Consider the following 27943-nt stretch of genomic DNA (forward strand, 5'->3'; position numbering starts at 1 on the left):
TTTCAACCTTTTGCCACATTTCAGGCTTCAAACATAAAGATATAAAATTTTAATTTTTTGTGAAGAATCACCAACAAGTGGGACACAATTGTGAAGTGGAACGAAATCTATTGGATATTTTAAACTTTTTTAGCAAATAAAAAACTGAAAAGTGGTGCATGCAAAATTATTCGGCCCCTTTACTTTCATTGCAGCAAACTCACTCCAGAAGTTCAGCGAGGATCTCTGAATGATCCAATGTTGTCCTAAATGACTGATGGTGATAAATAGAATCCACCTGTGTGTAATCAAGTCTCTGTATAAATGCACCTGCTCTGTGATAGTCTCAGGGTTCTGTTGAAAGCGCAGAGAGCATCATGAAGACCAAGGAACACACCAAGCAGGTCCGTAATACTGTTGTGGAGAAGTTTAAAGCCGGATTTGGATACAAAAAGATTTCCCAAGCTTTAAACATCCCAAGGAGCACTGTGCAAGCGATCATTTTGAAATGGAAGGAGTATCAGACCACTGCAAATCTACCAAGACCTGGCCGTCCCTCTAAACTTTCAGCTCAGACATGGAGAAGACTGATCAGAGATGCAGCCAAGAGGCCCATGATCACTCTGGATGAACTGCAGAGAACTACAGCTGAGGTGGGAGAGTCTGTCCATAGGACAACAATCAGTCGTACACTGCACAAATCTGACTTTTATGGAAGAGTGGCAAGAAGAAAGCCATTTCTCAAAGATATCCATAAAAAGTCTCGTCTAAAGTTTGCCACAAGCCACCTGGGAGACACAACAAACATGTGGAAGAAGGTGCTCTGGTCAGATGAAACCAAAATCTAACTTTTTGCCCACAATGCAAAACTATATGTTTGGCGTAAAAGCAACACAGCTCATCACCCTCAACACACCATCCCCACTGTCAAACATGGTAGTGGCAGCATCATGGTTTGGGCCTGCTTTTCTTCAGCAGGGACAGGGAAGATGGTTAAAATTGAGGGGAAGATGGATGCAGCCAAATACAGGACCATTCTGGATGAAAACCTGTTGGAGTCTGCAAAAGACCTGAAACTGGGACGGAGATTTATCTTCCAACAAGACAATGATCCCAAACATACAGCAAAATCTACAAAGGAATGGTTCACAAATAAACGTATCCAGGTGTTAGAATGGCCAAGTCAAAGTCCAGACCTGAATCCAATCGAGAATCTGTGGAAAGAGCTGAAAACTGCTGTTCACAAACGCTCTCCATCCAACCTCACTGAGCTTGAGCTGTTTTGGAAGAATGGGCAAGACATACCCCAAGCGACTTGCAGCTGTAATCGCAGCAAAAGGTGGCTCTACAAAGTATTAACGCAAGGGGGCCGAATAATTTTGCACGCCCCACTTTAAATTTTTTTATTAGTTAAAAAAGTTTCAAAAATCCAATATATTTCGTTCCACTTCACAATTGTGTCCCACTTGTTGGTGATTCTTCACAAAAAATAAAAATTTTATATCTTTATGTTTGAAGCCTGAAATGTGGCAAAAGGTTGAAAAGTTCAAGGGGGCCGAATACTTTCGCAAGGCACTGTATGTACTGTATTTAGGCAGGTACCTAAATGTTATTTGCAGTTTGCACAAAAGTTAATGTTTGGTGACTCAGGGGTTAATGGCGTGTCTCCCCTTTGCCCAATAACAGTCTCAGCCCCTCTGGCACACCTGGCAATAGTGTAAGTGCAAGGACCATTAAAAACACGTTATGATAAAACACAGAAACTGTCTTTACTGCAATATTTCTGTGCAAAAGGGTAACCGACAATAACAGTATATATTCAAGTAATGACATTAGGAGGAAACACATACACAATATTGGTATAATGTTCAGTGCTAAACCATCTGATGAAAAAGATTAAAGTTTAACATTTAAATAAAAGGGAATGCATTTGCATGCTGATACATGAAGGTGCAACCATGTGAATGGTGAGTGGATTGAAAGTTCTGGGGGATGAACCCCTAAAAATTAGTCTCTAAAACAGTCTCTAAGTGGAGGCTGTAAATGTAGTGAGGCTGCTTCAGGCTCAGGCTGGGGAACTCAATCACTATCAACAAACGAAAGAAAAAGGAGGAGAGAGAAGCTAATCCTTTAAACAGCTTAGGAATTAATTCAGTATTTAAGTATAAAACAACACTAAAAACTTGCGTGAAATTTTTTGGAGCACTTACAAAGTGCTAGAGCGGGTGGGAGCTTTTACATGCAGTGTCATAGGAGGACCCTGGGAAGTCTCTATTGAGGGATTCACAAGCTCCGTGTGTTAGCCTCAGCTCCACGAGCGCTGTGTTTTAGCCGCTACTGGAGCCTCGGTAAGCCTCATGGAGACGTCGGCTGTGTGTCTCTGGGTGGGAGTGGTCCAGGGCTGTCAAACTGGGGAGCGGCCCACACACTGTCTGGCCAATCAGCTGTTTAAAGGATTGGCTTTGCGCTTCTCTCTCCTCTTTTTATATTCAAGTAATCCAACTGGAGAGCAATAACTGAGATCAAGAGCAATATAGCTCAATGCTATATTCAGGCTGCATTTAGGGGATTCCAAACCTGAGAATAAGCCCAAGAGCAGAGGCAAACACTTCAGCAATGGCAACTCTATATCAGATTGGGTACTTCTACATAAATTGGCTCTGTGAGTCCAGGCAGGAGGAGAGCAGAGTAATGACCCTCTCTTATGTCAGACCTCTCTCTTCTATCCCCTGACACCACAGGCCAATCTACAAACACTGTACTCAAGTCAACATTCAATGGATCAGCCCCCCAGGTAAACTATCCCACACAACCACTACATATACAGAGCCCTGTGTGTGCTTGCCCATATTGCACCAGCAACTTCAGTCGAAGAAGGATGAGGTCTTGGATCTTCAGCTAGCCACTTTAGTCGGTGCACTTAAATTCCTGCTGGGAAAAGTGTATCTGTTTTATGCTGACAGTATCTGGATAACAAGGCGGATACTGTGACTGCTTAACAGGCCATTAACAAGACCCAGATTCTGGTAAGTGTGGGCAAAAGTGAGGCAACTCTGTCTATGTGCAGTGTCCTTGTTTCCTGCAGATGGGCAAGTGACCAGGGAGGCAGCACCTCTCCCCTGGGTCCAGTATTTTCTCTTGCCTTGTGGTGTCTGAAATCCCTCAGATAAGCAAGATGGAGTCTTTTTTTTCCCTTTACCCCAAGAGCATATTGTCTCTTGCACTTCCTGCCCCCATACAAGACTATGGGGCCATTTTAGATGAGAACTACATGTCCCAGGATCCTTTGCAGCTGCTACTGCTGCAAAAGTCCTTCTGATAGGCTCCTGTACTTGGCTTTCATCCTCTCAATAGGGACACAGGGGAGGGAGCAGAGCGGGCAGATGCCTGTGCAAGTCGGTGAGGAGAAAAAGGGAGGGGGAAGCAATCCCCCGCAGACACTGACAGTCTCTCTCTCTCCTCAGGAGAGCCTATGCACTTACGGCAGCCAGCTTGACAAGGCCACGGAAAAAGTGGGGCACCCACCACATAAGTATTGGGAACAAGTACAATAAAATGAGGCAAGCACCACAGTTACAACACACAAAAAAAATGCTGTGTTTTTCTGGATGTTGCATTATATTATACTCCTATCCAAACAATTAAATAACTGTGTACAAGTTTTTTTATTACAGTAAAAGACATTCTGGTAGGTAACAACACTTGGTATGAATTGGGGAAGTGGCAGAGTGTACTCCTACAGTTAATGTGAATGGAGAACAAACACTTCTAGTTGACCCTCTTGATGGTGAAGAGTGAAAAGTAATGGAAAAGAAGAGCAGCTAGTGGAAGTGGCAGTGGCTGGGGACAGATATTTCATGAGCAGGGTTGTATGGCATATGATAAACCCTGTCAAACAGTTGGACTTCCAACACCTATGTGGGGTCAAGTAAAGTAATATAACCTCTAATTATGAGAGGGGAACTAAACCCACATGAGAGACTGTAACCTTACTAACAGCATGCAGTTCCCCCCATGCTAACACGTAAAATCTGTCTAATGACTGCCATGTTACTGCCAATAAGTACCTTATTGTACATTCACATGTATTGCTGTACTGTTCATTGTTCATTACATACAGTGCCTTGCAAAAGTACCCCCCCCCCCCCTTTGGCCTTTTAATTATTTTTTACATTACAATCTTTAGTTAAAAAAAATTTAATCTGAATTATATGTGATAGATCAGAACATAATAGTCTAAGTTGGTGAAGTAAAATTAGAAGAATATATACATAAAACTATTTTTCAGAATTAAAAAAATGATAATTGGCATGTGCGTATTTCTTTACCCCCTTTGTTATGAAGCCCATACAAATCTCTGGGGCAACTAATTACCTTCAGAAGTCACCTAATTAGTGAAATTATGTCCTCCTGTGTGCAATCTAAGTGTCACATGATCTGTCATTGTATATACACAACTTTTTGAAAGGCCCCAGAGGCTGCAACACCTAATCAAGAGGCACCACTAACCAAACACTGCCATGAAGACCAAGGAATTCTCCAATGTTGTCAGAGTTAGGTTATAAAAAAATATCCAAATCTTTGATGAACCCTAGGAGCACCATCAAATCTATCATAACCAAATGGAAAGAACATGGCACAACAGCAAACCTGCCAAGAGATGGCCGCACACTAAAACTCATGGACTGGGCAAGAGGGGCATTAATCAGAGAGGCAGCACAGAGACCTAAGGTAACCCTGGAGGAGCTTCAGAGTTCCACAGCAGAGATTGGAGTATCTGTACATAGGAAATACACAAAAAGGCGTATGCTCCGTAGAGTTGGGCTTTATGGCAGAGTGGCCAGAAGAAAGCCATTACTTTCAGCAAAAAACAAAATGACATGTTTTGAGTTTGAGAAAAGGCATGTGGGAGACTCCCAAAATGTATGGAGGAAGGTGCTCTGGTCTGATTAGACTAAAATTTTACTTTTTGGCCATCAAAGTAAATGCTATATCTGCCACAAACCCAACACATCGCATCACCCAAAGAACACCATCCCCACAGTGAAACATGGTGGTGGCAGAATCATGCTGTGGAGATGTTTTTCAGCAGTTAAGACTGGGAAACTGGTCAGAGTTGAGGGAAAGGTGAGTGGTGCTAAATACAGGCATATTCTTGATCAAAACCTGTACCACGCTGGGTGTGATTTGAGGCTAGGATGGAGGTTCACCTACCAGCAGGACAATGACCCCAAACACACTGCTAAAGCATCCCTTGAGTGGTTTAAGGGGAAACATGTAAATGTGTTGGAATAGCCTAATCAAAGCCCAGACCTCAATCCAATAGAAAATCTGTGGTCAGACTTAAAGATTGCTGTTCACAAGCGCAAACCATCCAACTTGAAGGAGCTGCAGCAGTTTTGAAAGGAGGAATGGGCAAAATTCCCAGTGGTAAGATGTGGTAAGCTCATAGAGACTTATCCAAAGTCACTTGGAGCTGTGATAGCCGCAAAACGTGGCTCTACAAAGTATTGACTTTAGGGGGGTGAATAGTTATGCACATTTACTTTTTCTGTTATTTTGTCCTATTTGTTGTTAGCTTCACAATAAAAAAAAAAAAACATCTTCAAAGTTGTGGGCATGTTCCGTAAACTAAATAATGCAAATCCTCAAACAATCCGTGTTAATTCCAGGTTGTGAGGCAGCAAAACATGAAAAACGCCAAGGGGGTGAATACTTTTGCAAGGCACTGTAAAACCAGAAAATTCTTAGAAGACATTATTTCACCTGGTCCCTTTAAATCACTGCTATTCCATTAGCCCTGTCCACACTCTGTTGACTGCTCAAATAGGTAGTTAGAAGGTTAATAGATTTCTGGTAGAACCACGGGTATTTTTCTGTACTTGCAGCATTTTTAAGACATAAAACAACTTAAAGTGTGCATATATATATATATATATATATATATATATATATATATATATTATATATAGCCCAGGTGCACTGTTTTTATACTGATACAAACCCATGCTTCTTTGCTCTGGCCTTGTTTAGTCAGCCTGCTCACATGTGCCGTACCTAATTTAGACCAATTCCAGAGCCTCCCATCAGACACTCTCTCTTGTACCATCCACTGGCATTCTACTTGTTTATTTGATCAGGTGGTCATATTCCTTCCATAAAACAACTATTCCATCTTTTCTATTTCAAAAATAGCAAGCTATGCTCCTGAAAAACAATCAATACCTTAAAATATCCTAAAAATATTTCCTTCCTCGCAGGAGATCACAGATTCTTTTCCACCTTCCTGAACCTGGTATTTTCATTTGCACATTGACCATTTTTACTACGTGTAAAGCAAGCAAACACAATGGCTGGTTTTCTACAAAAGGCCTTTCATTACTTCTTTCTTTGCCACAGACACAAAATATGTGTTATCAAGAAAGTGTGAAATTTTAGCCTCAGAAAATGCGCAAGAAGACGTAGATCGCGTGTGTCTGTGAGTCAGAATAAACTTGCAAAAAACACATGAATTTTAGGTTTGAAATTTATGTTTCGTTCTCATTTGTTTTCTTTCAGTTTATTTCTCTTCTGAATGAGGCACTAGGGACACCAATTGTTTGCTATAGCTATGCAAGCCTCCTTGAATGTCTTCATAGTTCAAATATATTTAAAGGCAAAATCTTTCATTTTTAATTCAGATAGAAATAGCAAACGTCCACAACGGTTTTTGTGTACTTCCACCTTCAATGAAGCCCCCTGCTCCTCTTTATTAAAAAAACAAAAAAAACATTATACATACCTTTGCAGTAATTAGGTGAAGCTATGGGCCTTTCCTCTTCTTCAGTGGTCACAGTGGGTAGGCCTTACTCATGTAGAGCATAGTGGTCCATAATGACTTGTCCAGGATTACTGTGAGCCCCAACCAGGATTATGAAAGGCCCATATACAGTACATGTCAGTGATGGTCAGGAAGTGGTGTTGAAGATGCTGGGTCTGAATTTACTCAACAGGAAGACCAGCAACTGGATCAGGAAGTGGTGATTTTACTGGGGACAACACCAGAGAGGAGGAGTATTGCATTGTCTTTAACCACCTCAATAGCACACAGTTTTACCTCCTTCCTGCCCAGGCCAATTTTCAGTTTTCAGCACTGTCACACTTTAAATGACAATTGCTCAGTCATGCAATACTGTACCCAAATTAAATTTTTAAATATTTTTTTTTAGATGGATAGAGCTTTCTTTTGGTGGCATTTAATCACTACTGTTTTTTTTTTGTTTTCCTTTTTTTTTCTTGCTATATAAATAAAAAATAAAAAAAAAACTAAACATTTTTAAAAGAAGAAACACATTTTCTTTCTGTTATAAATTATTATCTTTCTTCATAAATTTAGGCCAAATTATTTTTTCTTTTTTTATTTCTTTGGTAAAAAATAGCCCAAATCAGTGTATATTATTTAGTCTGTGTGAAAGTTATAGAGTCTGCAAACTATGGTATATATATTTGACAGCCAGAAGGGAACTAAAAGGTGACTCTGAGAATCCAAAACGAGAAACTTGAGGCGATCCAGGAATTTATGATAATCAGCCAGGTGAGATAAGCACTGTTGTTTACATTTGAGTTATCAGACTTCCTTGATCGTCTCAAGCTCCTCGTTTTGGCATTCTCAGGGTCACCTCCATTTTATATACAACTCTTATCCTCATATTGATCAGTGGTTCCAAATTAATAATAATTACTGCAGTAGGGAACAAACATAAAAGATACACTCTGCATCTTAGTTAATTAGTTAATTATTAATATTACAATTGTACCTTTATGGTAACAAAGGGCATAACATAGGCAGGCTAATTCTAATCAGTACTTGAAAAAATGCAAACATGTACTGAAAACATTATTAGTGTCGTGTGCACAGTGAGTGCAGTGTGAAATACATACAAAATAGAGTACACTTATATAGAGAACTTACAAATTTCCTGTCCAACTCCAATTTCCTGTATCAATACTGTCACCAGAGCAGTACAGCATCATCATATGGATGGTGTAGTGGTGATCAGAGACACTGACTTGTGACAGTATGTAAAGAAAAAAATAATAATGATTTTTTTTCAATTGTAAAAACATTTTTTTTAGAATTTTTTTATTTAATTTTTTTACATACTGTTACCAGAGCACTACAGTGTCACCATAGTTACACTGTACTGCTCTGGAGAAGTCATCAGGATTTTTTATTACACTATGATTGCTTATTACAGTCAAGATCACTGTTATAAGAGAGGTCCCCTTACACATCAGACTCCCCCTGTACATTAGAGGCCCCCTATCACCACCGTGGACCCCATCATAGAGTGAGAGGCCCCAATCACATCAGAGTCCTCTCTATACAAGAAAAACCCCATCACATCAGAGTCCCCCCTTACTGCAATTCACCCCTGGATCACAGAATCCTCTCATCCATATCTGATCAAGGGGAAACTGGGTCTCGTGCTCATGGCACTGTGGAACAAAAAGGGTAACCCACGATCGAGAACAACTGCTTTAAAATGTATGTCCACTTTTGCAGCCACACTGGATTCAAAACTTTTGGCTGCATTCACATGGCACAACTTCAACTTTATTATTTTAGACGCCCTTTGCTTGATAACTTTGGCACTGAAAAATCCTACTTAGTTCTCTATTTACAAAGGGTCTGGGGGGACATGTTTTCCTTAACACCAGTCTGTACTGTGTTCATTATCAGCTGTAAACTAGATTTGAACAATGTTGAAGAATTGAAAAGAGAGTAGAAGAAGGCAAGGAAGTTTAGCGGGGTGGCAGAGACCCCCCCGCCTGCATGATAGCAGCGGGGACATGAGCGGCTGTGCCACAGAGATGGGCAGTCTCCCTTCCCTGCTTGAAGCACCGCCACAGCAGGAGACTGGACCGACTGTCCAGAGAAAGAGCGGCTGTCTGTGTCTCTTTCCCCCACTCCCCCCCACCTCCTGTCACAGCTGTGAGAGTGAGTGTGGGCTATCAGTACTTTTACCTCGCCCCCTTCTTCCGTCAAGCAGTGGGGGACAAAGACAGAGAAATGCTTGCAGGGATCGCCGCCCGCTCTAATTTCTCCTTCATTGGCTGAAGTGGGGGACCAATCACAGGAGGCTAAGGGAGCATCATGGGACATGTAGTCCCGAAGATGGACGGCCCATTGGATTTTACACGGGCAAACTACAGCCCCCAGCTGAGAGGACAAGAGAGAGTGTGACCCAAGAGAGGGAGAGAGAGACACACTTCTCCTGAGCCTACTGGAAGAGTGCTGCCAGGAGAGTGAAGGGGGAGGACAGTCTGAGGGATGCCATGAAGACCAGACCGCCACATGGTCCTCCACCGTTCAGCTCAGGGACCCTGTTCCAGCAGCCCAGCACCATACAACCCATGGAGACGACCCACACAGCTTCAGGGATCACTTTACCCATCCAGGTATGGGGTCCGGTCACTTTGCAAGTTTTTCTACCCGCCATCTTGAACGGATGTCATGAGGTGAGCCGGTGCTTCATTACATCGCCAGGAGCCTGAACCAGCACTTAGGATTTATGTTTTGTTATTACACAGAGGATTCATGAGCAGGTGAAAAACCAACATCCTTCTTAGCACAGTACAGACACTGCATGCAGACACCTATTCCCCTTTCTAGAGTCAGAGGATGCTTGTTAGGAGCTGCCACCTTTAGCTGGTTTGTCCTTGCAAATCACTACCTAACGGAACATTCTAGATGATTACTGCTTCACTTGAGCTGGATTAAACCTACTCCTAAAACAAGGGCCCCACCATTTGCTAGCAGAAGACATTAGTATTCTTCACCATGGGACCTGTAATGCTACAGAACTTTGTTAGCTGTACCTGTTTAATTAATTTTTTTTGTTTACCTTTCAATGGTGTTCGCGACCCGGAAGGAGCTGAGAAGTTGACAAGCCTTCTCTCTTCCCTCTCAGTGCCCATGTTATGGGCAAATAGGTTACAATTTTTTTTTTTTTAAATATACAGTACTTACAGTTGCCTAATATTGAAGGTTGTCTTTTCTATTGTATTGATACTCTGCAGTAGGGTTTAACAGTACTTTAAGTATCCACATACTTTAAACCGTGATACAATATTCAACTTGTTTATCACTACTTGACAAGTTGACAAACCTTTTCTCTTCCCTCTCAGTGCCGTGTTATGGGTATATAGGTTATTGTTTTTTTTTTTTTATTCCCTTCAGTTGCTTAATATTGAAGGTTGTCATTTCTATTGTATTGATACTCTACAGTAGGGTTTAACAGTGCTGTAAGTATCCACATGTTTTAAACTGTGATAAAATATTCAACTACCGGGTGTGTCTGTTAACAATCCACAGCCAGGATAATGGTATTTTCTATGTGTCCATAAAAAGAGTTTGTAGTGGTTTCATCTAACCAGGTGTGCTAGAGGGGGTGAGGTAATTCTTGGAGTTGATGTGCAGAACAGAGCACCCAAAATCACCAAACGGCTCCTTCGGGGGTGGTGCTACAGAAGGAAGGAAGGAAAGATGGAAGGGAAAGAGGGAGGCGAGGGGGTAGCAGGAGGGGAAAAAAGAATGAAGAAATGAGAGGGAGGAGGAAAGTAAAAACGGAGGAGAGTATAAAGAAAGGAAGGAAAAGAGGGAGGAATTGGAAGGGAAGATAAAAAAAAGGAAAAGAGGGAGGAAAAAGGGGAAGGAATTGAAAGAAGGGAAAATAACAGAAAAAGGTAAAGAAGAAGGGAAAAAAGGAAGGCAGGAAAAGAATACGGGAAGGGAGGGAGGAAGGGAGGAATAGTGTTGAGAGAGAAATTATACTTTTGCTTGTTATGGTGAGGGCTTCTTTATCATCTCTCCAAGAAACATACCCATAAATGCTGATGGCCAGAGCTTACTCAAATGCAGATAGCAGTGTTATCACGTTAATAAAAAAGCACAAATACAATGGCGACAAGATCTTCTATGTGGGATTAAGGTTTCCGCCAAGGATTAAAACTTATTAAGAGCCATATGGGAAAGCTGCCGTGCTCAGTTCCGTCCATCTCTACCAGCAGCGAAAACATTCCAATTTCTGAATTGACAACCCAGTTCATAGTACACACACTCAGCTGTTGAATTTTTTTTCAAGCCAAGTTTATTGGGAACATTTTGTATTCACCACAACACAGGAAAACATTACAGCACAGCAAACGAATACAGCAGGTTTTTAGTTTCCGAAGTTTCCAATCAAACTGTTATGTATCTCACAAGAGCACTACGATGAACTCTGAATCATTTATCTTGGTTTTGTTAGCAAGAACATAGTCTTGACTGCATATTTATATTTTGTTCTGATGAATTATATTCTTAGATGTTTTAAAAGGTCTCCGACACTATAATATATTGGTTTTAGAAACCTGAGCAAAAGGTTTAGTAAATGGATATTGAAATCTCATTGTGGTGGGTGATTCATAGCAACTAGAATGAAACACACCCAAAATTAGGACAACTTTGCCAATATGAAAACATTCAATACACCCAAAATTAGGACAACTTTGCCAATATGAAAATATATGTAAACCTTAACATTGAACTTAATGTTTCACATCGGTGTGTGCAACCTATTGCATTAGGGTGTGCACTCCAAAGCTCAAACACACATGCGACGTGTGTGTGCCCCATCTTGATCCAGTGATGCGCACAAGAACAGACGGTTTCTCACTCCTCATTGGCTGAGACACAGCAGCGGGAGCCATTGGCTTCTACTGCTGTCAATCACAGCCAGTGAGGAGGGAGAGGGGACTGGGCTGCGCAGGTGTGAGCACACATGAGTGCCCCCTAAACAAGCAGCTTGCTATGGGGGCACTTGGCATAAGGGAGGGGACAGGAGCACCATTGGGGGACCCGAGAAGAGGAGGGTCAGGGCTGCTCTGTGCAAAAACAATACACAGAGCAGGTAAGTATGAAATGTTTATTAAAAAACAAACAAACAAAAAAAAATGGGCCTTTAATTCACTTTAACCTCCTACCACCCGCCGTACAGTAAAATGATGGCGGGCGGAATCCTATCTTGTTCTGGGAGACGTCTCCCCAGTTTAACCGCTCTTGCGTGCCTGCAAGCATATGTAATGGAAGAGTTTCATTCAAAAAATGGTTATGCTGATGTATATATGTGTCTGTGTGACTTTCACTTGTGACATAGGGGGTTATTTATGAAAGGCAAATCCACTTCTCACTGCAAGTGCACTGAAAGTGCACTTGTAAGTAAAGTCGCTGTAGATCCGAGGGGGGCATGCAAGGAAAATAAAAAACTGAATTTTAGCTTGCACATGATTGGATGATAAAATCAGCAAAGCTTCCACTCATTTCAGATCTACCCCTTAGGTTTAGAGCAACTGCACTTCCAACTGCACTTTCAGTGCAAAGTGGATTTTTCTTTAGTAAATAACCCCCATAGTAATTACTATCATCACACCAGATGTTTTTCAATCCTAGCAATGTCCCTACAGCCTAGAATAAAAGCATTGCTTCTCCATACAATGAGTGAGCATTGTCATCCTATGAAAGAAGGTAAGTGACTAGCAGGATCACCATGTTAAAAAAAAAAAACTAAGTAAAAAAACAAACTAATGCAGCCACCACATCTAATAACAAATAAACTATATTTTAAAGGTTCCTCCTTTGATTTTGATAAACATCTGGGCACAAAGAAAAAGAGCGATGCTTTCAATACATTCCTTCATGCTTTTTATGCCCCATACACACGGTTGAACTTTCCGATGGCAAATGTGCGATCAGAGCTTGTTGTCAGAAATTCTGTAGGCTCCATCGGACAGTTTCCATCGGAATTTCCATCGTACAAAATTTGAGATCTTGTTCTCAAATTTTCTGACAACAAAATCCGTTCACATAAATTCCGATCGTGTGTAGACAATTCTGACGCACAAAGTGCCACGCATGCTCAGAATAATTTAAAGTTGTTTTGCTGCTCATATTCACACAGAGTTCTCACAAACTGATTTCTTTATTATTTCTCGTGATCTTATGAATAACATTAATTTTGTTTTTCATCAGATCTCCATAATCATTTTTTTTTATTTGTATTTTTAGATACGCATTTTTTTTCTAGTGCTCTCCATAATATTATTTCTCGTTTTGTGTGTCAAGTTACCAAAACACCATTATTATCTTGTATTTTTTTTACCTCAAAGAGGTTGGTGTTGGTTTCCCTTGTTAATTTGACTTTTTATTTTTTAAATGTACCTGCCTACTCACACACAAACTGTCCTTTTTGAAGTAAAACACATAGGCAAGTATTTGTGAAAAAGAAATAGCCATTTATTCTGGGTCATAACAAAATAAAGAGGAAGGCACCGTTGGAGAAACTGGTGAAATTTGCAAAGCCTTTGCACCCCAGGCACACAATTATTTTACAGTCAAAATTGGTGGCCTGAGGAGTCCTTATAATAGTGAGCACAATCCAGTCCAGGACTACAAGAGATCAGGAACAGCAGCAGATGACATATCTGTCCCCAGGCTGTGGTCATACAACAGCTTGCATCTTTTGCCAGACCAGACTGAACCCAGGCCATCACTCTCTTGTCTTCCTTAGACGCTTCCTTCCAGGCTGTTGCTCTGGTGTTGGAGGTGTGGCAGGAGGAGGAGGAGGACCATGGTTGAACTCACAAACGTGGCTTTGGCTTGTAAGTTCGCCCCTCAACCCCTTATTTAGGGCTTGCAAGATGATGTCCTCACATAATAGGCATTGGCTTTCCTCCATTTCCAGCATTTTGCATGCTGTTATGTAGCCATAGTCCTCTTGAACACTGGGGGGGGTTCTAAGGGGCCGCAGTAGCCTTCAGAAATAGGCCATTTGCTGCCTCCTTCAGGTTACTCCTCTTCCTGGCACTTTTTTGTGGAAGGCCGAGGGGAGGGACCTGGGATTCGGGCAGGCTACTGGGCCCGGCCACCTCCTGGCTGCCGCTTACCCCGAACCATCTCCTGGCTGCCACTTTCCACAGCCTCCTCCTGGCTGATGCTTTCCTGTGTATGAAAAAGGGACATAGTTTTAGTTTTTGGTTCATCAATCACACACAATTTTCTGCTCATGACTGTTACAAATTGAATGTTAATAAATAGAAAAGACTATCATTCTGACCCCAGCATTTTTCATTCTTGTCACAATCATTTGTGGCCACTACAGGTTGCTCGTCGGAAGCCTCAGCTGGGGGGAAGGAAGCCTTGAAGGAAGACTGGAGAGTGCTGGCCTGGGTTCAGTCTGGCCTGCCAGAAAATGCAGTCTGTCACAGTACTACAGCCTGGATACATAAATGCCATCTGCTGCAGCTCCTAATCTCTGGGAATCCTGGACCTTCTTGCGCTCCCTAATATAAGTGCTCCTCATGCCACCAATTAGGGCCTTCAAATAGAGGATGTCTGTCGTGGGGATCACCGGCTTCACAAACTCCAGCACAAATTGATCTAGCACGGCCATCCTCTTTGGTTTATTGTTATAAAAGGGGGGCTCCCTCTACATATCAATGAATATGGGGATAAAGTCCTCATCTTTGAATATATCCATTTTCTCTGCAAGACACAATACAGGACAAACCCTAATGTCAGGCGAAACTCTCCTAATCTTGACCCAATAGAGGCCTCAGTCTATAAGCAGTATAGGCCACTGATGCACCAATTTAAACTTGTACTTTCATTATAATGATCATCGCTCCCGTTACTTCGCCCTCTGCTCACAGATCGTACGTATGACGCACACGTGTTACGCTTTATATACACTGTGCATGCGTTAACCTCCTCCCACCCCTGATGTTCTTTCTAGTCTATTCCCCGCCTCTTCTCTTTCAGCACAGTGGGTAGAGAACATGGCGGAGACACAGCAGGTGCATGTAGAGGAGAGCAGCAATGACGAAAGCCCGGAGCCACGAACATCCCGATCCCGGAGGAGATTTAAGGCCTCTAATATGTCCTTTGTAGAGATGGTGGAGAAGGTGGACATCTTGAAGAGGGCGGACTATGATGGGAAGTATGGCCCATACCTAAACCCAAATGTGAGAAAGACCAATATCATGACTGAAGCTGTGAAAAGTCTGCAGAAGGATTTTGGGGTACTGCGATCCAAGGATTAATTGAGGAAACAATGGTCAGACTTCAAATTGAGGGAGCACGATCAGTACAGAAAGGTCAGGAAACTGCTTCTAAAAAGTATTTGTTGTGTGTTCCTATTATTATTATTATTTGCATGCTGCTCCATGTGCTTTTCTTTGCTGTTGTTGAAACATGTTGTTTCTTTATGGTTGTAATTACCTTGTTCTATATTAAAGTTAATTGGAGTTTTATACATTATTTGGTTAATAAAGGCTGTTATGGCCATTTATACTCCATAGGAATGGTGTGGTCTCTTATTCAAAGAAAGTGGGAAAAGGGGTATGAAGGGGCTGTAACAGTTAAAGGGAAGTTTATCTGGGTTGCACTGGTCATGAACTGCAAACTTGATTCAGTGTAATGTAAGAAGAGGACACTCAGCAGCTGTTTACACATCTGGACTCTGGCGCACTAGTGTGGGACACCAGAACAAACTTTTTAGGGTGTCCCATATAGGTGCTTTAGTGGATACTAGGGGTGTCTACATGTGTGAAACTTGTGCAAAAAAAGGTAAGTATTCCAGCTTTAGAAGGGAAATAAAATGTTCTTCAGCTTGGAACTCTGCCAAAACAGACAATTGTACAACACTTCCAAGCAATGTTTCATATTTCTATTTCTGCCTCAAATATCTGTGTGCTAAGTATTCCTTTTTGTTATTCACATAGGGTAGAAAACACTTGGGACATCTGAGGAAACCAGGGACCCCACACCTCCGAAAGAAGGGGAACTCAGCACACCACAACCTGAGGATGTGGAGGGAGGAGAGGTGGATGACGCGGTTGAAATAGTGACCACAACAGGTGAGTGTCCGAGACCACAGCTTCAGGTAATAGATGGATGCCTGCATATTTATAATACATGGTGTGTTGTTTTTTTTTGCTGTGGAGTTGTGGAAGAAGAATCTCATTTCACAAGTGAAAGTGCCCAGATCCTCATTGGGGAGATAATGGGGTGCAATCGCGATTTAGAAAATCTTGAGCAAAAGATCAATATGTTCAGCAATGAAGGACATCATTGATGTTTTAGGGAGAATCTAAAACACACAAAAATTACAAACTTTTTTGTCTATTTTTGATTTTAAAAACAAGTTTTAAAGTATATCAAAAGCCAAATTTTGAAGATGCACACAGTGGGAGTTATTTACAAAAGGCAAATTCACCTTGCATTGCAAGTGCACTTGAAAGTGCACTGAAAGTGCACTTGGAAGTGCAGTCGCTCTAAATTTAATGGGTAGATCTGAAATGAGTGGAAGCTCTGCTGATTTTATCATCCAATCATGTACAAGCTAAAATGCTGTTTTTTTTATTTTCCTTGCATGTCCCCCTCGGATCTACAGCGACTTTAATTCCAAGTGCACTTTTAGCGCACTTTCAAGTGCACTTGCAGTGCAAAGTGGATTTTTCTTTAGTAAATAACCCTCAGTGTGTCAACATGTGCTATCTGCCATCATGGTATATCAATGTACGAGTTTTGTGGGTGCAACCCCTTCCTCCCAACCAAAGTAGCTGAGAGGAAGGGTTGCACCCCCAAAACACGTCCATTGATCCCCCATGATGGGAGCTAGCACGTGTTGACATTAGGCATGGAATCAGGAAGGAAATCCCCATTTTGACTCTCAATTTGTGTGCATCTTCAAAATTTGGCTTTTGCATCAGGTACTTTAGACTGCAAAAAATAAAGGAAGTCCTTATAGAAAATCCAGTGAATAATGACTGTTTCACAACTGGATTTTACAACCCCCGGATAGACGTCCTCTCACTAGGCCTAGCAGCCGGTAGCGTGTTTGACAAAGTCTCTGCCACAGACTTGTGATGTACACTTGAGCGTTACTGAGGGACGTAGATAAATTTAAAGAGCTATCATAAGGTACCAGGTTCTCTCAACCGATCCGGCGATACCATATGAGTGTGGATCCAGGTTGCATCCTTCAACTAAGCCTCCAGGCTCCTACAGAGAAGCCAGCCTTGCGCACGGACTTCTCCTGAAGAGTCCTCCCCTGGGGTTCTTCAGTTGCTGGGCATCTCCCTTCAGATGAGACGGCACCGGACCACCCTTGGATCAATAGGCCCCGAAATCCACTCAGGCCTGTCCCTGCATTTGCGTTGCCTCGGGCCAGCCGGCCCCAAGACTCAGAATGCATGGTTCCACGCCCCAGGCCAGGAGGGCCATGGGGCTGGGTCAGGAGGACCACCAGAACCGAACAGACAGAAAATCAAAGATGGAACTCCGAACCACGTGGCGTCAGTACCTTAAATACCACCCCCCAGAATGCACAGCAGGAGAACACTCCCACTGGTCTGCTTCCGAGAGAACAGTGCACCCAGCTAAACTGCGTTCCTACTCTTGCTGGCGGTGACAGTGACACCTGCGGTCAAGGAGAACCCAGTGAAACCCAACTGGACTGGTACCGAAACCAGAAATTTTGAGAAATAGTCCTGAAACCCAACTGTGGTTTCAGGCAAATTAACTTTAGAAAAAACCATAGCGCCTGCTCGTCGGGAGCCAGCGCTACATACTCGCCCCTCCCATTTAGACTATGTCCTCATCGTCTGGGAAGGAAAAAAAACATAATCTTTCAGTCCTGAAAGTTGGATACCTGAACTTAAAATTTGGGATGAGGGATGGAAAGGAAAAGGGAAAAACATGGAACATACATTAGGTTAAACAGTTGACATAAAACAAGTCACATAATACACAAACCCCAAATCCTGACTATCTACACAAGCCACTCTCCAGCAGCTTGATAGGTGATCTCAGTGATTCCTGAAAAGAAAATACACACCCAAAAAAAACAACAGGAACACATACTATGTGTGCAGTTATAGGAGGCAAAATCCCATTCCCAACAGAAAATGAGACTCTCTCTCCAGTGTTATTAACCTACATGTCTGCGTGCAATTGTCTAGGTCAGTGATGGCGAACCTTGGCACCCCAGATGTTTTGTAACTACATTTCCCATGATGCTCAGCTACACTGCAGAGTGCATGAGTATCATGGGAAATGTAGTTCCAAAACATCTGGGGTGCCAAGGTTCGCCATCACTGGTCTAGGTGTTTGTGCAGACTCTCACCATCTAGTGGCAAGATCAACAAAATACAAGTCCTTCATACAAGTGCTGTGGCCGGTAGTTGACCTTGACATGGAGCTTTCCTCTAGTAAACTTAAAACTTTCTAATTAGCCCCACAGTCCTTGTACTTTATTTTTTTCAAGCAGAAGGAAAAAACAGTCTCTATAATTGCTTTACCAATAAAAGCGAGGATCTGGCAAAGTTAGTGTTTTCCTTTTGGCATTCACAGTTGTGATAAAGTATATTACCCGGCCGGCAAATGACAACTTTATCAGAGTATATGTGCCTTCCAAAACCTCAGTGCTGAAGACACCCGGTAAAGCATTCGTACATACTTTGGGAACATCTTTGTTTCCTAAAGGGCTTTGGTACATTCAGGTAGTCCCACACATCACTGGCATACCAATGCTCTCTGTTTTTCTCAATTTCTTGCATTATTTCCTTGGGAACATAGGGGAACTCCAAACCATATTCTGTAGCCACCCACTTGTTCAGCACCTGCTGAGATCGTGCGAGCCTAGGCAGAGCTCGGGGACTTCCATCCCTGGGAGGCACACAAGAATTTGGTGATTTACGTACCATAGAAAAAGACATTCTCTTGGACTCTGACAAACTAACATTTTTAGGCAAAGTCAAGCCAATGGTTGTAGGGGTTCCCGCCCGAGGCGATGCACTCCCCGAATTCAAAGCCAACCAGCCAGATGCATTGCAGGTTGTGGCCACATCCTCGGCATTGGCCCGTAACATTTCCTGGGATAAAGTCTCGAACAGATTGTCATCCCCTGACAAATCAGACAGATAATCTATTTCTGAGTCCCGCAACTCCTCTGCTGGCAAATATTTACATACAGTCCTACTCATTGCAACTTTCTCAGAACTCCCACCCATATCTGCAGCAGATTCCTTGGAAGCGATCTCTTTCTCCCGATCCGATCCAGGCAATGTCTGAATTAGGCCTCTACCGCGGCCGCAGGAGGCTTTCACATACCCCTCCTTCCTCTGAGCAGGCGTAGGGATTGTGGTAATGGTAGATGAAGTAGTATCCATGATGTCCGGAGTGGCTCCTCCGGTGACGGTGGTGACAGCATCTCCCTCCAGGATACAGGTTGTGGTGGACGGTATACAAGTTGCAGGCCTCGCCACAGATGCATATACAGCAGACTCCTCGGTAGCGATGCCCGTGGCCCAGTCAATACGGTCAGTTGCTCCACTTTAAATAAGTACTCTCCACATTTCAGGCATCGGACAAACTTGCGACCAGTCCCTCGCACTTGTTGCAGAGCATTCCCAGTGTCTCAACATCTCAGACAACACAGTATAACTCATTCCTCCCTTTGTTTTTATATTTCACGAAATAGTCCCACCCACAAAGCAAACCCAAAAACAATCTCAGGAAAAAAAAAAAAACACAACCCCCTTCCCCAACCCATCCCTCCTTGTGGGGTGTCAGGAACCTCCATATTATTTTACATTTCAAAGATGGGGCGGACTTATTCCCCTACTGTATTCCCCACAATCTCTTCCCTTCTTCTGAATAGACAAATAAATTCCATATTGTCCAAGTTTTGATGTAATGTTCTTTTCTATCCTGGGCCGAGAGCACCAGTTCTTCTATGGCCCCCATGTTTCTGACCTTATTATGCCATACTGCAATTGATGGTGGTCTAGGGTCTTTCCAGCATTGGGCAATACATGCCTTGGCCTCATTGACGAGGTGGCATAAAACCGAGTTTTTATATATCTGTAATGGTATTTGTGAGAGAAACTGGAACTGGAGCAACAGGAAAAAGCAAGGGTCATCCGGTATTGGATAAGTTGTAAATGTTTGGGCAATCCTCTGTACCTCTAGCCAATATTGTCTAATCCTAGGACATGTCCAGAATATATGGAGTAATGTCCCCCTTCCCCTGTTGCATCTCCAACATTGATCTGAGGCTTCAGGGAAAAACCTACACAGCCTCATCGGGGTGTAATACCACCTCATCAGCATCTTATAGTTTAGTTCCTGAGTTTGAGTACAGACTGATGAATTCAGTGAAAGTTATATTATCCTTTGGCGTTGAGCTAGAGTAAGAGTCATATTAAGGTCCCTTTCCCACTTTCCAATTCCTGGCATCTCAAAGTTATCCGGGGGTGCAATTAACATCATATATATCTTAGATATTACTCGGGTGAGAGGCCCCTTCTCTTCACAGTATATTTTGAACCTTGTCAGGTCACATCTATAATTTATCGCTGGTCCCATTGACTCAAATAAGTGACGAAGTTGTAGTGCCTGCCAAAAAAAATTTCAAAGTGGCCCCCCAATTGTGTCAATGAGACAACTGCAGGCCACGAATCAGATTGTAATAAATGTGATACCTGGGTATAGCCCCTCTCTCGAAGTCCCTGAAATGCCCTTATGTCCATCCCTGGCCCAAAACTTAGGTTGCCCAGTATTGGAAATAGTGGGGATTGTATTGACGAATGTTTAGATTTCTGGCAGATTTTAAAGCCTATTCGCAATGTCGGGCCTATAATAGGATGTTTTTTAAGGGGGACCGGTAGGTCTGCATAGCACCAAATGGCTCTATGCAGCGGTACCAAACTGAATTCTTGTTCCATTTCTGTCTATAATTTAAGTTCTGTTTATCTACACCAGTTGATAACCCTACGAACGTGTACAGCTTGATAGTGTTTAGATACATCTGGGACTGCCAAAGTGCCATATCGTTTAGGTATAATCATGCGGCTTCTACTAATCCTTGGATGCTTATTTGCCCATATGAATTTAGTACCTGGCAGAAAAAGGCAGTTGGAATGTCTATTGGTAAGGAATGAAATAAGTACAAATATTTGGGTAAAATACTAATTTTAATAACGGCCAAACCATGAATAAAATCCATGCTGCCATTTATCTAATAATGAGCGGACTGCCTTATATAACGGGGGAAAATTTACTTTAAAGATCTTCTCTGTTCTTGATGGAATATATGTGCCCAGATATTTTAATGCTGTCCTTACCCATTTAAAGTTATATGTTGTATGGTTTGCTGAAACATTAAAGGAAGGGCCACACCCATCGCCTCCGATTTAGCATAATTCATTTTTTAATTTGCTAGTGCTCCATATCCTTCAACTTCCTTCATCAGATTCGGCAGTGAAACGTGTGGACTAGACAAAGAAAACAGCAGGTTATCTGCATAAGCAGAACTTTTATAATTTCGGTCCCCTATTTGAAGTCCCTGAATGTCTGGGTTTTGCCTGATTTTATTCAGTAATGGTTCTAAAGATAGGGCGAACAACATGGGAGAAAGTGGACATCCCTGGCGCGTTCCATTTAAGATCTTGATCGGCTCCGAATTTACAATATATTAACTTTAACAAGGGCCTGAGGGGAGGCATACACCCCGGCAATCCATCGTAGCATATGCTTTCCCAATCCCATATGCCTCAATACCTCAAACATGAAGCGCCAGCTGACCCTATTAAATGCCTTTTCTGTGTCGGTGCTAAAGAAAATTGAGGGTGTTTTTATTTTATTAGCATAATGGACAAGGTTGAGTACCTTAATGGTGTTATCCCTCGCTTCATGTGTGGGGATAAACCCAACCTGGTCCAGATGTACCAACTGGTTCAAAAACGGCTGGAGACGAGAGGCCAGTAGTTTGGTAAAAAGTTTTAAGCCCACATTCAACAATGAAATTGGGCGGTAGCTCCCACACTCTGCAGGGTCTTTCCCTTCTTTCGGAATTACTGAAATATGTGCCATAAGTGCGTCCGGAGGGAGAGAGGCCACCCGACCAATAACGTTGAATGCCTTCATAATGTATGTGCTCAATAATGGGAAGAAGTTCTTATAATATTGGATTGTAAAGCCATCTGGACCTGGCGCTTTCCCATATTTGACTGTTTTTAAAACTGCACTTAATTCCTTGATTGATATGGGGGCTTCCAAGCTAATACGGTCCAGGGATGACAACCTGGGGAGATGTGCTGAGGAGATGTATTCCTCTATAGTGACCTGGGCCATGGGTAATGGTGTCAAATTATAGAGAGAAGAGTAATACTCTTTGAATCTCTGAGCTATCCCTTTAGGTAGGGAAATCAATTGTCCATTCTCACCCTTTATATGGGGTACATATACTGTCCTTCCCTTCTCCTTAAGCTTCCCTGCCAGCACTTTACTGCATTTATCTCCCAGTTCATACATTAATTTCCTACCTGACTGTATTTCTGCTTTTGCTTTATAACAAAGGAGATAGTCATCTGTCTTCTCAGATGTGCCAACTCCTTCCTCATAAGCGGTGTCTGTACTTTCTTGTGTTGTGACTCCAGGATCTGAATTTCTTCTGCCAATTTTACTATCTGGGCGTTTGATCAGCGCTCCCCTCATTACTGCCTTATGTGCCTCCCATATCATGCCCGGGTCACCCCGGGGTGTCGTTTGTCCATGCACGGTGGCCAGTGTAACCTTCATACCCCCAATATATCCTTTAAAGAATAAGAAGCGTCCATTTACATCCAGCCATCTATCCAAAAGAGACCAGGGTACCCGGTTGGAAATTAAAATGGGCACCCCTTTAGACCTTGATATTTGATCATGTGCATGGTATGCACAGGGGAAAAATCTATTCTGGTGGAACGGAAGACTACCCGTCTTAAAATGTGTTTCCTGCACGATTGCCACATCCGCAGTCGGAGCTCGTTAACTATATCCAATGAGGTGCAGCCACAAGGCAATGGTATTTCTTGGAAAGGTTGATGCAACAGGTGTATATGTACAATGTTCAAAAAAAGATTAATTAAAGTGTTTCCCCAGGGTAAAGCTGTCTGTGCACAGTGTCCCAATAAAGCAGTGGGCAATTGCCCTCTCACCAACGACCAGGTCAATTTAATGCCTTCCAAACAACGGTTCCCGAAGACGTGTTCTTGCAGCGGTTCCACGCACAATGATCATCCGATGCACAGCACAAAGTGTGGAATAGTCGACTACCCGGGTGAGGATGTTAGTAACAGGTCAAGGAAAAGTGGTATCTTGATGCCTTTTTGAAAGTACCTTTGCACTATAAACAGCATAGTGTAAATTAGATTTTGGTGTATAAACGTGTTTTTAATTGTACATCTGAGATGTCATGCTGTTGTAGAGTTCTTAAAATTCAAATGACTTTACTCATACATCTCATGGGGTCTCTGATTATTGTCTTTAAACGTACGGAAAATTCCATAACGTTCCTTTGATTCTTATTCTGTTATGTCACGTCATCATTACAATAACCACAATCCCTGGTGGAACATCAAATGTTCCTTCCATACAGTTTTCCAGTGTGAGGCTGTGTAAGTCAGCACAGTGAACATACTGAGAAGCACTGTGTGAGTTGGAAAATTCTTAGCTGGGTTTCCGAGTTCAAGAATCTCCCCCGCCCTTGACAGCTTTTTTTGCCAAAACCAAAAGGAACTGCACCAGATATATTCCTCAGATAAGAACAATGTATAGCAACTGAAATGTATAAAGAAAAATAAAGGGGGGGGGGGAGGGGGAAGAGGGGATGGGGGAAAAAAGAGAAGGGATAAGAAAGGAGGTAGACTGAAGGGAAAGGGGGATAGCTAAGGAACAAAAGGAGGAATGAAAGGAGGAGCGAAAGTGTGTGGGGGGTAGGTGAAGGGAAAGGATAGGGAGCATATCCCTACTCATAATGGTGGGAAAAGTCTCATTCAAAATTTAAGCCACCGGGTAGTGTATCGTAGTAAAATTTACAATAGCATAATCTCGAAAACCTACTCCCTCCTATAATCGATCTATCTATCTGTTCGATAATCTGTATTTTTAAAGCAGAACTAAACTCCTCTCAATTACCTATTTTTAATCCTTATGCTTCTAGAATCAGTAACTCGATAGAAAGGTATATCATATTTACTTTTTTTAAACTTTTTTCTTTTATTCAGTTGCTTCCTGGTTTCTAGCCTAGGAAAAAATGATGTCATACATCCCCGGTTAATCAATGTCCAAAATTTGCCGCATCAAACTCTGCAGCATCTCCAAAATACGCCCCTTCCTAACTAATATCACCACAAAGCTTCTAATTCCCTCCCTGGTCGGTCATCTCTCACCTTGACTACTGCAACTCCCTCCTTATTGGATTACCTTTACATAGACTACCCACCCCCCCCCCCCCCCCCTTTAGTTCAGCAGGAGTGGTGCTGCCAGACTCATCCACCTTACCAACTGCTCAGTGTCTGCCACCCCTCTCTGCCAATCCCTTCATTGGCTACCAATCACCCACTGAATTAAATTCAAAATACTAACAACTTACAAAGCCATCTACAACTTGGCCCCCAACTACATCACTAACCTAGTCTCAAAATACTAACCAAATCATTCTCTTCATTCCTCCCTGCTCTCTAGCTCCCTTGTCACCTTCTCTCATACCTGTCTCTAGGACTTCTCGCAAGCCTCCCCCCCCCCCCTACTTTGGAAGTTCCTATCCCAATCTGTCCAGCTATCTAATTTTCTGTCCACTTTTGGCCATCCCTAAACCCTTCTGTTCAGAAAAGCCTATCCTGCCTTCACCTAACAACTATATTTCCACTTTCTCCATCAGCTCATCACCCACAGTTATTACCTTTTGTATCACTCTTAGCCTGAATATGAGCCATCTATGGCCAGTCTAATGCCGCATACACACGACCGGACTTTTCGAAGGACTAGGTCCGATGGTCTTTCCGTCTGACTTTCAGCGGAGTTCCGACTGACTTTCCGAATGAACGGACTTGGCCACACACAATCACACCAAAGTCTGATGGATTCCAACGTGATGATGTACGACCGGACTAGAATAAGGAAGTTCGTAGCCAATAGCTGCCCTAGTATCGTTTTTTTTCCGTCGTACACACGAACGGATTTCGCGGTCCGGCGGAGTTCCGGTGGGAAAATGTAAAACATTTTGGCAAGCAAAGGTCCGATGGTGCCCACACACGATCGAATTGTTCGACGAACTCGTTCTGTCAGACCTTTGCTGTCAAAAAGTCTGGTCGTGTGTACGTGACATAAGGTATCAACCATGCAAATAAAAGGTTGCCATTATAAGCACCCCCGAAAGTGTTAGAGATTGTTCAAGCACCTGTTATTGTCACTTTTGATTAAAGCCTGACCTAAACTTTTGCTTGACCTAAACCTTATACTTTCCCTTTAAGTACTCTTTTCCACCCCTACCCAAAACTTATTTAAAACTCTGAGGAATACCCACAGATATCGTTTTCCAAATGAGGACATCCCCTTCAAGAATAAGTGTATGTTTTCATGAAAAGGTAATGTCTGCATATTTGTCCAGTTATGTGCTAGTCTAGAAAATGTGAGATTGCTTGTAAAGTCTGCTGAGGAATGTAAATCCTGTACAAAGCCTGATATAAACTGTTACTAGCTACAAAGCTGGGATATTTATCTTACCAGCTGCCCAATAGCTGGATCTTCCTGCCAAATAAATGTCTGTGTTATGCCCTCCAAAAGGACTGCAAGTCCTCGTCTAGTTCCACCGAGATCTTCAGATGTAAGACACAGGAAAGCTGCTGGCCCAGTAACAATACAATAAACTGGGTTTATCATTTGTCTGTCTGACTTCTGTATCTGGAGCTATTGTACTATTGCTTTCACAAGGAACATGAACCTGGATCCTTTTTTTTCATCAAACAAAGAGTTTTTATTAAGCACAGAGAGTATATGTACATACAGTATATGGTGCAGAGCAAAACAGTTATATATAAAAACAGCTTATTCCGATATACATAACGACAGCATATTGTAACGATTAGTCTGAATACACAATAACTATTCACCCGTTCTCCATTGTAACAAAATAATTGTTAATTTCTTGTTGTCCCCTCATTTAACTGGAGAGATAGACACAATAACTGGTACTAGAACAGTCAGTCATAAACCAAATCTAGAGGGGCTGGTCCCGGAACATCCAGCCATGGTGCCCATAATTTGTAAAATTTGCCACTTTTGCCTCTGTGCTGGTAGATACGTTTTTCTAATCGAATTGTATCACCCATTTGGGTAATCCACTCCTGCAGTGTTGGGGGTTCTGTGGATTTCCAATGTCTCAGGATTACTTTCCGTGCCTAGAAGAGGGCCCTTGCCACCGCCCCTTCTGGGCATGACTTCCAGTGGGAGTACAGCTAGTATTCCCAATATACAGTGTTTTGGGTCAGCAGGGATCTTAGTCTGGAAGGCTCTGTTAATAGTGGCCAGGAGTCCAATATAAGAATCTCCATGGTCTCTATTACATCTAGTACACTTGGCATCTGACCTTACCCCCATGCAAGCTACTCTATCTGTTACCCTTAAGAAGATATATAACTGTGACTCGGGCTGAGCTACATTCAGTGAACACTGGGGGACAGCCTCTAGGGCCTCCTCCCACTGCTCCTCCTCAAAAGCCCCGACATCTCTTTCCCACCGCAACACCGCCTTATGGGGGGCGTCAATGCGGAAAAGGCTGAGGAGCATGGCGTAGCTACAAGATATAAATCCTTTATATATGACGACCTCAAGCAGGTAATTGAATATAGAGGTGGAGTCCAAGGACCATTGTGCCCCATCACCCTGAGCCCTGATCGCATGATTGAACTGCATGTAATAAAAGTGCATTGTGTTAGGAACTCTAAAGGCCTCTCTGAGCTCCGAGAATGATCTCAACTTTCCCTCACGAAAAATAAGGGCCAGATTTGAAATGCCAAATTGTAACCACTTTGTGCCATAGGGTATGGTCAACACTGAAGGATCGGGCATCGTGTCCAGTAACATAAGAGAGGACTTAGTCCAATTTATAACTAGGCCGGAATATTCCCCAAACTCCCTTATCACTACCATTGCCTCCAGGGAAGTAGATGTATCTCCAAGGAACAGCATCGTATCATCGGCATACATCATTATTTTTTCATGGAGTTCTCCGTACCTAAATCCCTGTATGGAAGTATTGGAGCAGACCAAAGCGGCCAGGGGCTCTATAGCCAGGGCAAATAGCAACGGAGACAGGGGGCAACCCTGTCTCGTGCCTCTGTGGGGTTTAAAGCTCTGGGAAATTTGGCCTCCCTCCCTGATGTGCGCTATTGGTGAGCAGTACAACAGTTGCACCCATGAAATGAATCTATCCACAAACTCAAATTTGCGCATGACTGCCCAGAGATAGTCCCATTCAAAGCCTTGTGGGCATCAAGGGATAGCAATGCTCGGTCCCCACTATTATCCGCTGGTGACTGAATGTTGAGGAAGAGACATCGCAATTTAACCAATTGACCACTGGGCACTTAAACCCCCTTCCTAACCAGAACAAATTTCAGCTTTCGGTGCTCCCACATTTTGAATGACAATTACTCAGTCATGCAACACTGTATGACATTTTTGTCCTTTTTTTTCACACAAATAGAACTTTCTTTTGGTGTTGTTTAATCACCGCTGGGTTTTTTATTTTTTGTGCTATAAAAGAAAAAAGACAAAAAATTCTGTAAAAAATGAGACCCTGCCAGAAAAGTACAAATGACCCCCAAATGACCCCTTTTTGGAAAGAAGACGTTCCAATGTATTTAAAAAGATGCATGGTGAGGTTAGTTGCCATTTCTTCCCACAATTCTTTGAAAATCAAGTTTTTTTTTCTTGTTTTTTTTTTTTTCACAAAATTGTCATATTAGCAGGTTATTTCTCACACACAGCACATGCATACCACAAATTACACCCCAAAACACATTCTGCTATTACTCCCGAGTGTGGCAATACCACATG

The sequence above is a fragment of the Lithobates pipiens genome, unplaced genomic scaffold (assembly GCF_037356315.1).
Source record: "Lithobates pipiens isolate NorthernLeopardFrog02 unplaced genomic scaffold, aLitPip1_a1.2 Scaffold_19, whole genome shotgun sequence".
Classification (NCBI taxonomy): domain Eukaryota; kingdom Metazoa; phylum Chordata; class Amphibia; order Anura; family Ranidae; genus Lithobates; species Lithobates pipiens.